At 46.9% G+C, this 15,051-nt stretch overlaps 1 protein-coding gene across 1 annotated transcript in view; it reads left to right on the top strand.

The window, feature by feature from the left end:
- Positions 1-15,051, top strand: part of LOC137789064 (partitioning defective 3 homolog) — a 307,879-nt gene that overhangs the window by 214,488 nt on the left and 78,340 nt on the right. The window lies entirely within an intron of this gene.

The raw sequence follows: 15,051 nt of genomic DNA, 5'->3' as shown, positions 1-15,051 counted from the left end.
TCTTCCACGAGGAAATCAGTGGGGGAGTCACATTAATTATTTCAATTCTGTGCCCATTTGGATATGGCATAAATTAGCGGTGGAGGCGGTGCGCGCCGTTATCGTGCCGTGAGTTGTTTTCATGTGGATTAGTTTAATGGGATTAGTTAGCATATCGCGGCTCGGTAATGAACAATAAAGACGACAAGTGTGTTTCGAGGTCACGACTGAGGAATGCGAGGAACTTAGCTTCCCCTCTATTCTTTTTCACTCTTGTGATTTATTTTTTCACGCATCCCATGGTGTAAAACACGTCACGGCAACATACAGGCTTACGTTCCGTTACACACGTATGAGGAGAGACACACACTCACACACAAAGGTGTGCTGGGTTGAGGAAAGTGGACATTTGCAGCCACTATGTGACATGCAATCAGCGCTGTTGGCGAACTCTTTTTCAGTGTGTGCTCGGCCCGTGAGGTGATGCCGGGTGATCTTAGCTGTGCATGTTGGCCCCCTCGGCGTGCCCTTCTCAGCTTTGTCACCGTTCTTCATTATCTTTGAGTGCCACTTAGGAGTTGGCATGCGGCGGGCCTCGCTGACTCTACCCATCCAACCCCGCCTCTCCCTCTCCTCCTCCTCCTCCTCACCCCTTCACCCTGATCCGTGCATTGAGCACCAGGCCTCCTGAATGCAAACAGGCAGCCTTTGAACCGCCGCGGCTCTCGAGCTTTGTCTCTCCGCCTCTCCGCTTCTCCGACTCCTTGTTGTTCCCTCAAACACATTTCTACCCTAAAAACTGTGACAGCTCTCACACCCACACATCTGCGCTGTCCTCTTCTCTCCCCGTTCAGGTTTATAAAGTTAGAGATGGCAAGAAGCTGAGGTGAGAATGAATGCGTCCCACTGGATACAATAACATTTTTTTTTTTTTTTTTGGTAAAGAACAAAAATGGAGCGATGTGAAATGCCTCGCGGTCAATAGGGAGGAGAGGGAAATAAAAGTGAAAGATCTGTTGCGTTTCACACTTTTAGTGTTTCTAGCAAAAGTTTCGACAGGGATTTCAGAATAGAGAACAAGTTTTTAGTGCGCATAAAAAAAAGACTCTGGCTGACAGTAACTCTTTTTGAGTCACGGACAGACTTTACAATCGGCGAGTTTCACATGCGAGTGTCTCATCATTGCATCAAAACATCAAAAAGGCATCCTGATTGGGTTAATCCTTTGTAACGCTTGTCTCCTCAGCAGACATTTGCATAAAACGGACGGGCAGGCTCTTTTTTTCCCCGGCATCTCTCACACCGTCTCACACTCACGTTCTCCCACTAAGGAGATTTCAAGGAGCTTGCAGCGCACTGCAATTTGCGCTCATTTGCATGCAGACCTTTGGACGGCCTGATGAACGCCTAGTGTACGTCTGCTTAATGGACAGCCTGATTGGGAGTGCATTAACATCAGTGCCAGGGGAAAGGAGGATGGCCTAATATAAGGAGAGAGAGGGAGGACGTGAGATAAATACTGTCAGTGCAAGAATGACGGAAAGTGCGTGAGCGCGTGATGGAAAGAAAATTGACTGCCTAAAGCCCAAAGCACAGAAACTGCAGTGCAGAACCCCGGCTCCTCTACCTCTCTGGATTCATACTGTACTGCCTATAGGAAGACTGCCTGATATAGGGGCACCGCCATTAATGACCAGCTTATAATCTCATGAAGGGATAGCAATGTCGCATGAATGCATAGGATAAATAAAACACCCTTGGGCAGCTTGACAGCCTTGTTATTTTAAGGATGTCTGTTGCATGCGTGCATGTATCACTGCGTCCATGTCTGCACCCTGTAGTGAATAGAGCAGCGACCGTGTCCCCTCCCCCAAACCATTATATGTGATCATTCATGTCCTCTCTCTCGTAGATACCATGTCATCGTTACTTTCTGATCCTATCAGGTTTGTTTAGACGTCGGAAGCTTTGCCCAGGGCCGCGTTAGCCGGTTAGCAGACAATGACGTCCCGGCCCGGCCTGCAGTGCTCCCTCCCAACATGCCTAATGAGGTGTTGTTTATCTGCTCTGTGACTGACTGACCTCCTCCATCAAAGCCCCATCGCCGTCTCTTGATGTGTTTATGTGTCTGTGTGCGTGTGACAGCGCAGTGTGTGTGCGCACACACGCACACACACACAAAATACCCACTCTGGTGTCTGTTGAAACAAAGTGAAAATAGATATTTGAATGTATCTAATTGCCATTCTGGGAGTTAGACTGTGACATTTCTGCAGCCCATCTTCTGTATATTTATTTTGTTGCGCTCACGTACTCATTCATAGTTCTAAATATTTTTCTTCCTGAGTGTGTAAATGTGTTTTACAAGAGGAAACGCATCACACTGTGTGGGAAAGTAGAGTCGCATGAAGGAGACAAGTGAGGGAAGTCTGCAAAATATGGAAGACAGGGGTAGGATGGGACCGAGGGGCCAGAGAGGGGGGCGGAGAAGGGGTGTGTGTGTGTGTGTGTGTGTGTGTGTGTGTGTGTGTGTGTGTGTGTGTGTATGTGTGTGGAGGAGGGGGGCGGGTGGGGGGCGTGTGCACTGGAGTGAACTGGGGCACCAAGGGAGAGTGGGAGAGGAGGATGAAAAGGAAAGTGAAAAGAGGAATAAAAGGAGAAGGGAGCTTTTCACAGCGGCAGTCACGACATCGGGCTCCTGCCTGCCTGTAGGGAGGATCGAGGATGTGTGTGTGTGTGTGTGTGTGTGTGTTTGTGTGTGTGTGTGTGTGTGAGGTTAATTTCAATTTGCATATTTGTGCGTGCACAATGCATGTTTGCGTGTGTGTACAGATGAAAAGATGTGGTAATGGGCTCTGGCATCACCCACACACACACACACACACACACACACACACACACACACACACACACACACACATATACACACAGTTACCCTTACACTCAACCCCTGCCCCAACTCCCACCCTCCACACCGCTCTGATAAGTGGCACGCCTCACGCCGAGCCATCAGCCGACACTGCAGCTCAGCGTGACAGCCGTGCAGCCGCCCTCCTCCGCTCTCTCCTCACCCACCAACCCCGCATCACCTCGGGGAGCTCGTCCGTCCGCTCCTCCCTCCAGATGCAGCCCCACTCAAGGCAACGCGGGAGAGAGAAGGGTGAGGAGTGGAAAAGGAAGGCTGGAGTGGAGGGATGCTTTCTGTCCTTCAATCTTTATTATTCTTAGGCAGTGTGGAAGCACGCTGGGAGCACTGGAGTACGGGGCTTGGCACAAATGTGTGTGTGTGTGTGTGTGTGTCTGCACGCATGTTTCCATTATTCAAATGGGCTTAGAAAGCATGATTGCCTTATGCGTAGCATGAGAGTAGGTAGTTAGCCGTTGCCGCTCTGTGTCTTCGTACCATGCGGTTCTTTCTGTTCGCGTGGGTGTGAACAGCTGATGGCGGGTGAACCGGCTTGATCATCAGTACGCCAACATGACACATGCATTAGCCTGGCTTTTTTATACACACATTGTGACCGAGGGCGTGCCTCATGGAGCAACACACACACACACATATTTACACACATACACTCACACACACACACACACACACACACACACACACACACACACAAGGCTTGCATATGCTCGTAATATTATGCCACAGTTGATTTGAAGACGGCAATTAGCTGCCTCCACATGTGGGCCCTGACATCTGCTGAATGTAATCTGAGAGAAAATGATAATTGTTCTTCTTTTGCTCTGCCCCACTCATCAGAGTGTGTGTGCCGGGGGAGTGAAGGCAGGCACCGGGAGCAGCATCAGGCTGTAACTTGCATGTGAGAATGACTGGCTTGGAGGACGGGATATGAGAGACGCAGCAAAAGATACTGTAATTACATGAGAAAACTAAGTGCCTTCTAGCTCGAGGGGCACGCCAGTGCTGCTGACCTCTGACCTCCCTCTGAGCCACACATTCCAGCCATCGTAGATGAATGTTTCAGAGAGAACTCAGGAGGGAACATTGGCAGTTTTTGGCAGCTTCGCCAAGTGCAAAGTCATACCTCAATATCACCTTCAAATGCCTGCACAGCTAAAAGAAATACCATGTCACCGAGGGCACTACACCCAGAGCGGGTCAGCTTTTTCAACTCCCCGCCACGTCTTCATAGCTGCTGCAAGGCGCCAGGATTTTAAATGGATAATTTTGGAGGGGTGAACTCCAAACTCCCTCACAAAAAAAAATATAAATACACGTCCGCTGGGCGTGCCATCCCATTACTCTCCTGCCAATCACGTCGCAAAGAGGCTCAGCGGGGTCCAAACAACAAACAACTAAGTCCCCCACAGAGAAGATTAGCGCGGCTGTCACAGAGCGCACTGACGGGAGATGAAAACAGTAAAACAACAAAACTGATCTGTGCGCCAGGTTAAGGTAAGCCCGGCTTTGTGTTTGGTGTTGAAAAGAAAAATTGGATGTCACTGTCAATTTCTGGCGGGGTGAAGCATTTAGACGTAGGGGAGAGGCTGAGTGATGGGATCAGGAGGGGGGGGGGGGGGATGCTGCGACGTCAGCCACCATGCGAGAATGAGAGAAGGCCCTTTCAGGCATGGAGGGGTGGGGGATAGAGGACGGGGTGGAGAGGGGTCTGTCTGCCCGGCCCCATTTCCTTTGCTTTTGGCCACTCGATGTAAATGTGATTGGGCAGCACTGGGCCCCCATCAGACAGCCCTGAAGTAATTAGGTTTAGAATGATCACGCAGTGCTCCGAGATAGACCTTGAAGCATGCGGAGAAGTGGGAAGGCTGTGTGTGTCTGTGTGTGTGTGTGTGCGTGCATGTGTGTGTGAGAGGAGAGGTGGTGCTGCATGATGGAGTTAATTGAATCTGAAATCTTGTCGGCCTGAAATGAGATACACCGATGTCTCTCACGCTGCGTCTCAGGCAGAGGGCTGCAAACATGACTGAATTCATAAAGTGTGTTATTAAAGAGCTCAAATTAAGTGCAGCAGTGCACCCCTCCGTACCGTACCGGGCCCGTGACTGCTAATGATCCAACCCCGGTGGAACGCCCAGACCCACCGGTGGAAACCGGAGACTCCCTTTTCTCTGGTCTGTCTCCCCCCTCACACTTGGTATACGTCCTCCTCACTGCACTCTCCTCTCCTTCCCCTCGCTCCACCGGCGCTCCTTTCATGGCATCGATGTTCCAGACAGAAACCGCCGGATGTTTCTTAACTTGCTCCCTCTCCGTCTGATATTTGTTTTTCACACTTTGAGACACGTTGATTCCTCTTTCATGTTGTTGTTGTTTTTTTTCCTCCGCAATATAGCCCGGATGACTTTGATCAATCAGGAACAGAAAGACTGTTCAATGCGAGTCGACTCTCTGAGGAGAGGCGGATTTGAAAATAATGAGAACACAATACGCACAAAGATCTGACAATGGCACAATCCCACTTTGTTTTTCTAAATAGTACAAATGAATCGCTAATGCCCCTCGATATACCGTATTCAATGTATGTTTTGGTCTGAGGAGGGAAAAAAGTAGGATTAGAGATGCAAAGCCTGCTTGATATTACAGTGGTGAGAAATGCACATGGGAGAACCTATTTATTCCTCCTATGCGCTATGCAAATGAAGCGGGCTGACAGCTACAGTACGACTCATTGCTAGTCCGCTCAGCCGTCCACAAGGCTTAGCATGTAATGAAATACAGGCCTGTGGCTGAAATGACCTTTCCCATCCGCTGACTCCCCACCTGCTGATGTGTGTGTGTGTGTGTGTGTGTGTATGTGTGTGTGTGCACACACCTTAACATGTGAGTGAGAGGATGGGTAGTGGGAGAGAAACAATCACAGCCAAGGCAAGGAAGATAAAAGATGGAAAATTGCTTTTGAATTACAAAGGCAATATCAATCGATGTTAAATTACACTTGTGATTTCCATCAAAGGCAACCAATTAAAGACGGGAACCGTATTCCTCCTGCTCCGTCAGCGTCTCGACATGTGTTCAGCATGTAAAGTGAAATTGTATTTTTTTTCTTCTCTCTCTCTCTCTCTCTCTCTCTCTCTCTCTCTCTCTCTCTCCTCTCTCTCTCTCTCTCTCTCCCTCTGATTCTCCTCTCCTGTCTTTGGTGAGCGTGTCAGAGAAATGGAGATTATTTTCATGGTTGGATTGGGATTTGGTTCCTGCCCATGTTTGTCATGAAGGAATCTTAATTGGCCTCTCCGTTCCATACGCAGGCGTGTGGCCTTGTTAGGAAGACGGTGGATGGGGATGAGTGTGTGTGTTAATGTTAATGGACAGTCCACAACAGCAGATAAAGGCTGGCTGATATTTCCTGCCGCCGGTCCAATAAACAAGTCTGCTTGTTTATGAACATTCATAACGGGTTTAATAAAGACATTCAAAAGGTGGTTTTCCCAACCCTAACTGTTCCATAATCAATCATAATTGCCATACATACATGATTAAAAACAATACATGTTTTTTCAGACCCCTGAGACCCTGGAGTTTTGCTGAATTGCCTTATATTGCTGTTCGTGTCTGATATGACTTGGTAATATTCACACTTGAATATTAGTCACGGTCTCCTACCACATTTCCCATAAACCCTTCCCTCTCGATTCAGCACATCCGCTTAATTCGGTGAGCGATCCGTTCCAAAATCTCACCCCCTCCCAGTTTCCTTTGTGCTGTAAATTGGCGTCTGCGATGTGAAATGTAATACGGAGGTGGGTTGAGGCTGCAAATGATCTTATTGATCTTTCTGTCTCATTTGTTTACAGTAATTGTGCTGAGGTTTTATAAATGATGTCATGACTTGAAAAATGCTGCACGCAGCATGTTTAATTTGACGTGTTCTGTTCTTGTTTTCTTTACTGCTTTCGAGAACCAGCAGTTTGATCCAGCAGTAGGCCTGCAGAGGAGTGTCCAGGGTTATCTATTTAACCTGCTTGTGATGTATCACTATCCCAGAGAATCCATCGGGGTTCCTATTCTCTCTCATCCTCACTTTACTCACAATTACTGTCACTCCCTCCCTCCCTCTTTCCACATATCCACCCGTATCCCTCTTCCCTCCTCCATCCCAGCGGCCCTCGAGATTCATTGTGGCATTGACAGAAAGACCTCTCTCGTCTCCCTCTGAACGCTGGGAAGGATGTATATCACGGATCAGCGGCTCCGCTCGGGCCGGTGTGCGTCCACGCCTGTATTTCAAAGTCTGACGTTTACGAGACAGAAAAGCTGCCTCTCTTCTCCCCTCGCCTGTCCTTTAGGCGAGCGCTCTGGGGATCGGGGCCCCCGAGCGTCGCCAAACACGTCCGTCTCCAGACTCATCAGCATGTAAATTAGTTTGGAAATAACTGCGAGAAGTCAAGGGTTATCAAAACAGAAGAGACAAATGACAAATGAATTCATGAGGTAATGTTGCATCATGACAATCATCATGAGATATTTATCCTCACCGGCAGCACACGTCCTACCGGGTTTAACTTTTATGAAGCAGCTCTATATAAAACACCTCCTGAGTTTCTGCACACCAGAGGTATCTTGTGCCTAAATCCAGGCTGTGTTCACTTGCACATCCACTACTGTGAATGACAGTATTAAAAGAGCTGAACAGACTTTGGATGCTGTGTTGATGCTGAATGCTGAGTTTTGTATGTGTGTGTGTGTGTGTGTGTATGTGTGTGTGTGTGTGTTTGTGTTTGAGGCATGCGGCCGCAGCCTCGCTGTGGCAGTGATCAAAAACGGCCCATTAGGAATGCAGTGTGCCGCGCTGTATCTAGGTCACAGCCTGAGCCACCTCTTCCACAGAGAAACCACAGCGCTGTCCCCTCCCCACTCCACTCGTCCCCAGTTCTGCAGTGTGTGTGTGTGTGTGTGGGCTGGACTGGTTAAGCATTAGACAAACGTGTATGTGTGCATATGAGCATGTGAGAGCATGTGTGCGGGTCTGCTAATGCCTGGGTTGTGGCTAGGAAATACCATTGGCAACTCATAATGGGCCTGTGTGTACGTAAAGTGGGGGAAAAGAAAGAGAGCGTAACAATGTCAGAAGTTCAAATAACACAGGATGACTTTTCTTGATCAGAATGCAAACACACACACACACACACACACACACACACACACACACACACACACACACACAAAGCTTACCCCAACACCTGAACTCCCTTTCCGAGCTGCTCAAGTGTTTCTATGCAAATTGCCCTTCAGAAACTCCCTCTTCACTGCTCTCATACACTTTAACAAATGGATGTATGAATGCGTTTGGACTGTTTATTTGTGTTGTAATGAGAGGCTTTAATCAGGGGTGTCAGGCATCTGAAATGTTCCTCTGAGCGTGTGCAACAACACCCCTCCCCTCACAGACACACACACACGCAAACACATAACTCAGTGATTTATGTGAAACATTAAAGGCAATCATGTTGGGCTGGGCCTCGTCCTTTGTATTGCAGGCTGTTTGAAATATGGAAAAGCCAAGCTGTTCCTTGATATGCAGGCACGCATATATAGATCAACACACACACACACACACACACAGATGCTTGTGTGTACCTGCTATTGCTTAAATATGAATAATTGGCATACGGAGAAAAACAGATGAATGCATTTTTTTTTTTCTTTTCATCTTGCAATTGGACAAACCCACACGCATGCAAGAACTCTTAAGTTGTAGACAGGCATCCTCCTTCCCACACACACACACACACACACACATATGCACTTATTCAGTTCAACCGCCGCTTTGATACTGATAGCTGTTAGTTTGAAAGCAGAGAACATCCTCCGCCATTCACTGCGATGCTGCTCTGTGCGTTCATATTCTGTCTGGTCTCTGTGACGAGAGAGAACATTTCTTAATAAGAGCAGATTAACTGTCGCTGGAGTTTAGAAAAATCTACCATACCCTCCTCCACACACACACACATTTGCACGTAATGGCACAAACAAACACGGTGGAAGAACAATAGAATATCTGTGGGATGGGATGCCACCCAGAAATAGCCCTGCAGCTCTCTGCGACTGACCGATCTCACACACATGCATTTATTTTGGTCCAAGCCCTTCTTCTGCCCATCTTACTCCTCCTCCCATCCCTTTGGCGTGCCGGTGCTGAGGCTCTGCTAGTCTCCTAACAACTACACCGGTCGTGGGATGTAGTTGTTGATCAGGCCAGCGGACACAAACAGACTTAATAAAAGGCATAACAGAAAAACAGAGCAAAAAAGGAAGATAGATTCTGAAAGAGGGGGAATAAACAGAAGACCTGACTGACAGAGCGTTTTCAGAAATAACAGGACCGACGCGGCAGGGAAATAGATACATTTCAGGGTGAAAACCATTCTCTATAAGAGCGGAATAGCATGAATTTCCATGCATCTCGGAAAAAATCTTCATTTCCATACAATAACCTCTTTATGGTAAACAGGTGGGGATGGGTTGAGAAAAACACTGTCATTTAAATACAATGATCCGGCATGGCATGCAATTCATAGACCTGTAAATAGTTTCTCTTTTTCATTATTTTTGGTACGACCGCGTTGAGGGTCACCGAAACGGAACATCCTTCGACGTGACGCTGTCGTCTCCGCTCAGCTGGGAGACTCTTTTAGGCGCAGAAGTATCTGGTGAGAATCATTTTAACCTCCGTCTCGCCCGTGGCGCTGTCCCCGACTGGGGCCCGGGCATGATGTCATGAATAAATGCATGTCATGCCTCCATGGTTTAGGAGGAGGAGGGAGGGGGGGGGGGACCCAAACTCTTTTGACTCCCATCATCCCTCCCTCCCGTACGTCTCCCCTACTGTTTTCACACCATTGCTGGAGGAATTATGCTCGGCTTCCCTCCAGAGCTGCAGCCAATCAACAGCGGCCCCCACCCCCTCCTCCTTCCCTTAGGAGGAAATCGATTGGTTCAGTGTGCGCCGGCCCTTGGCCAATGAGGTGAAGGCGCCGAGATGTTATATCTCACTGCGACCTGTATGAGGCAGTGGACTGTGCGACTGCATTAAGAGTTGTGTTATTTTGAAAGCACATTCCATATCATGAACCCCGGGATGGTGTGAAGCCACCGGGGAGCCACTTTATCTGACACATCCATTGATGAATCTCAGGGTTGCAGTCTTCCTTAAACTCTTCAAGAAAATGTTTCGCCGAGGAGGCATCGCGTTGTAGAGTCGGGGTTTGAAAGAGGTCTGGCGGAGCCGGGGAAGCGCTGACTGACATTACGGGTTGCGGATAATGAGTTCCACAGGGAGGGAGATAATCGGCTGCCGGTGGCCGGAGGCTGGATGAGCGGCAGAGGAACTTCCTCTCATACCCCTCCAGGGTCGCTGTCCCTGGGAACCGGTGGCGGGGACATTGCGCCAAGGCCACTCGACGATAACGAATGCCCCTTTAATGTCTGGTAACGATCGCTGGGTCACAGTGTGATTCCTTGGGAAGAAGAAAAAAAAAAAAAAACCTCTGTCTCCCTTTTTCTTTTCACTGACTGTCTTATTGGATTTCTTTTTTGTTGATTTTTTTTTTTTTTTTGTACAAGACATCTTATCTGTGTGTCTCACCCCAGGTAGAGAGTGTCACAGCTGCACCAACACTTAGCCAGGGAGGAGGACAAATCCGAGAGCCTCGCCTCCCTAACAAGGCACTATCAAAAAGACATGGCTCTGTCAGGGTTTTGCCCTTGGTGAGGCACTGCGTAGAAAGCATGCGAGATATTGACGAGCCTTTGCTTTGGACAGAGAAAGGAGAAGGCAGAACAGGGTTTGTTTGTGTGCTCGACTCAACTTTCTGCTGCGTCCTTCTCCCGTCAATACACAAATAATGACTTCTCTTGATTCTTCTCTCAGAGATTTAAAAGAATATACATATTTTAATGGTGTTGTATAGATTATTCCGTGAAACGCAGTGGGTGGAGGCAGAGGTATTTATTTTCTTCCTGACTGCGACAAATACAGTTTCGGGGGATGTGGGCTCAGATGTGGGGGGACTTGGCCCTGGGAGATTTGGATTAACTTTCAGGTTGGCCGAGCAGAAACCATAATGACTCTCTGTCTGCCCTTGAAATTATCTTCTCATCACTTACTCAAATTGATAGATGCAGACACTCTTTCTTTTCGGCTCACCTGCTCCATTTGCAGATTTGACTAATTTAACACCTGATATGTGATGTTGAACCTGGCAGCCCGTCACATCCCCTGCGTTCACTTTGAAAAGAAAACAGGCGTTCTAACCGGAGGAATAGACGGCTATTCCTGCTGTCATTTGCCCCCAGAAAGTCAGCAACTTTCTGCGAGCAAACCACAAACTCCCCACAGAAGATGTCAAAACAGATTAGCTTCTTTTAAATCTACTCCCCAGATTAAGTGATTGTAACAATCAAAATGGCTTTGAGGCTTTGCATAATTTACTTTTTCTCCCTCTTTGGAAATTCTGTCTCTGACTTTTCTCCCTCCCCTGTTGTGCTGCAGCCTTGAAGTATTATTACCCTGTAAATCGATAAAGATGATGTATGAGGCCTCAGCTGCTCGCGGTATAAACCCTTCTGTATTCTGTGATATATGAGGATGCATCATATTGAATGGAGTACCTATTTACTGACTTTTCTTTCACAGTAATAGCAGACACATACAGCAGACACATGCAACAAAGCAGCTCCTCTTGGAGCCGAATGTGCGACTGTATTTAAAAACGTTTGCGTTGACGAGATTGATGACACTTTTGATTGAACACTTCAATCTGACTGTCAGTGCTTCATCGCAGTCATAACATTAATAAAACATATTTCATGACTGACGCATGTTAGATCAAACGCCACACAAATGAGGTTTGATGGCCAATCAGACGTTGTCGGAGCCAAGCGATGATAAATGGTGCGGAGCAGCTCTTGAGCTTTGATCGCAGCCTTAAAGGTCGTAAATATTCCTGCATCTCCCGATCCAATCTGCATCCTACTCAGCTGTTTGTGCTCATGTTATATTAACTGAACGCCAGGTGGGTTAGGATCTGCATCTCTCTCTCCACCATCGTTCTTTGTCTTTTGACGGCCCTTCTGCATCGTTTGTGTATTCATCACTCTCACCTGCTGTTCGCCACAGTGAGATAGATGCTTATGGACGGATCATTAAACAGGGCTTCGGTCTGGTGGCGTGTGGCGGAAAAATATGATCCGAGTTTTACGAGGATGTAAATGGCATATCATTGTTTACGTTAACGGAGATGTGAGGTCCAGCTGTTGCACAAAGAGTGACCACAGCGAGTCGTTTCAAATCAAGTCAAGTCATTTTTTGATGGAAGAAAAGCAAGTGAAGGTTTTGAGTATTCGGTTAATCTACTGTTCCCCACTAAAGAATGAGTGTCCACTTCAAATGGTTATTAGTGTATTTTAATATGTAATAATAAGAGATTGTAATTATACTGCAGTGCAAAGAAACTGGTCAGACCTTCGGGCCCAATAAAGTTATCTTTCCCAAACTGCAAGGTTCTGTAGTTACTCCATTGTCATTCTGCCCGTGAGTTGCGGCTGCCAATCAATATCTTATTATCAAGCCTCATCAACCTCACTCTCAATACAACTATCCTGATGCCAGCCCTGATTAATGCCAAGGTGCCAATACTGGCTCAAGAGTTTTACAGAAACGGCCCAAGTTTCCTCTCCCTCTCCCCGACACTGATTAGCTCCAAATCATTACTGTTTTTTTTTATTGGATTCCTTTCGTTTCTCAAATGAGACACTTATCTCCCAGAGACAGGTATGAAAGTCAATACAGTTTGCAGCTTTCGTACACACTGGCACCAGAGAAATGTTCCTGCTGAGAAAATGTCGAGTGTCGAAATCGCACACTGGGGTTTGTGCGTCGGCGGAGGTTCGGTGGCTAATCCTGTGTTCCAGCGCGGTCCCCACTGGCGGGGCTCAAGCTGCTCAAGTGAAGGGCAGAGCCGTGTTGTGAACCAGCAAGTGTCCCGATAGCCTTCTAATAGCTCTGGTAGTATCGTCCCTTTCCTCCGCCTCCGCTTTGATGTGGGCCACCAGCGATGGGGGAATCGCCTTTCTTATGGGAGCTGCTGCATGCCCACGGTCCCGCTCAGTCTAATCCGCCAATATGTTTCACTACCACAAATCCCTCAATGTATTGATGTGGGTCCAGAGGAAAAGGCTGAAAAAAAAGTTAAAGGCAGAAGTTTGTCCCCCCTCGGGTTGATGTTTTTTTTTTTTCGTTGGAGGGATGTTCAGAGGGGTCGGAGCAAGAAGAGGCTGAAAAAAATAAATTGGAAGAGGAAAAAGAGGAAGGTGAATTTCCCTCAGGAAGTTAATGAAAGTCCTTGAAGTGAGGCGAGAGAAGCTGTCACCTGCCCTGGTGATAGATAGCAGGCTTACTATTATTAGCATGGCCAGCCCCATCTTGGAGTTTTATGCCCTACTCGAGCCATTTGTTGATTAATTAATCAGGTAATGTATGCTATCTGTGCTACATAGGCACCCACACAGCGCTCCCTTGGCCTCTCCGGGGCTCTCTGTGCGACCGCAGACCAGAATCTCCCACCAGGCCACAGCACATTTCAAAAATTACAAAATTACAAAGCATGAGAAACCATTTGCACAAAGGTCCGGGCTGCTTTTAATGTAAAGTAGAATAATAAACATCCGTGAGTTAAACAGTCTCCCATTCCATGAATATATCCACTTCTGCCGGCCCAAACTCAACCTTGTCTGATGTCATTTGTTTCCAGCTTTCAGAGAAAGTTTTAAAAACAGTCAAATAAAGCTCAGCGATAAGGAAGGTAGAAATAAACTGTGATTGAAGCACCGCGGTGCTGCGAGCCTGCAGAGCCTAATGCTTTCTCCTGTTCCTCTGTCTGAAATTGAACGGGACGGCTCTAAAAAGCCCGTGTGGAACATCATAATCAATGTCTGCGTGCACAATGCTACAACATCGAGTTACGCTATGTAATATAAACAGTCAATAAAAACCCAGTCCTTTTCTGTGATTATATTTATTGAATTTCTTCTCACGTCTCACATGCCCTCCTGCCTGTATACTTTTGGTTATTGCCTTGTCTTTACAATCATCAGATTTGTTCATATAAGTGGTATGGTTTCCAGCAACCTGACAATCATAAAAACAGACGAGGTTTGCAGCACTTTCATTTTATTGAGTTTTCACATTTGGAACCGGCAACATAAAGTACAAGAGCAAAAACCATGTGAAACCTTTGGGTAGTCATATTTATGCAATGCCAGTCATTCCGTGTTTAAATTTTAAATTCAATTTCTTTTGAATTTAAAATTTAAATTCAAAAGAAATTCCCAATTTCTATCAAAACATCTTCAGCTTTTCAGCAGACAACAGTTCAAACCTTTCTTTTGTGACGTCTTTGCCATTCTCGGGATGCAATACGTCAGGAATACCGAGATGCTTTGCCTCCAGGTCACAACACCTGTGGAGTGGCTGTTTGATTGCATCTGCTTCGGGATGTAATTAACTGAGAAAGTCCATCATTTAGATCTACGTCAAACATATTTTGCATCATCCTTCCTTTGAGATTTTCATGTTTAGCTCTGACTCTGAAATGTTGTTCATGTAAAGCATGTGTTGAGGCCCGCTTCCCCCAGTAGTTACAAGATATGCTCAAAGGCTGAGCTGACCCAACGCCAACCCTGGTATTAAGCATCCACAATAACCTTAATTATGCCGTTCATGTCTATGCAGTGACCAATCCTCACCTCTTTCGGAGTATAATCCCTCAACTGTAATTATCTAAAGCAATCTGGTAACCTATAAACATGATGCTCAAATGGTTGCATTCTCCAAAGACATATTTAATGAGGCGTTGCATGCAAGAACATATTGAGAATCACACACTGCGGGTCAGAGCAGCACTGTACCGCACATGCCGCACAGATGTGTGTGTAAAAATGTGTTAAAATGGCTCTGCCTGGATATCTGTCTGTGAGTCTTCCTTTTTCTGTATCCTGCCGTTTAGCACTTCCTCCACAGCTGGCACCATTGTGGAGCAGCAGGAAATGACATCATACTTTCGCGATGTAGCCTTTCCTGTTCTGTCTCA

Source organism: Clinocottus analis, unplaced genomic scaffold, assembly GCF_023055335.1.
Source record: "Clinocottus analis isolate CAN_PGR_092001 unplaced genomic scaffold, fCliAna1.0.p SCAF_18, whole genome shotgun sequence".
Classification (NCBI taxonomy): domain Eukaryota; kingdom Metazoa; phylum Chordata; class Actinopteri; order Perciformes; family Cottidae; genus Clinocottus; species Clinocottus analis.
Note: the sequence above shows the minus strand (reverse complement) of the source record. Positions and strands in the feature narration are given on the sequence as shown.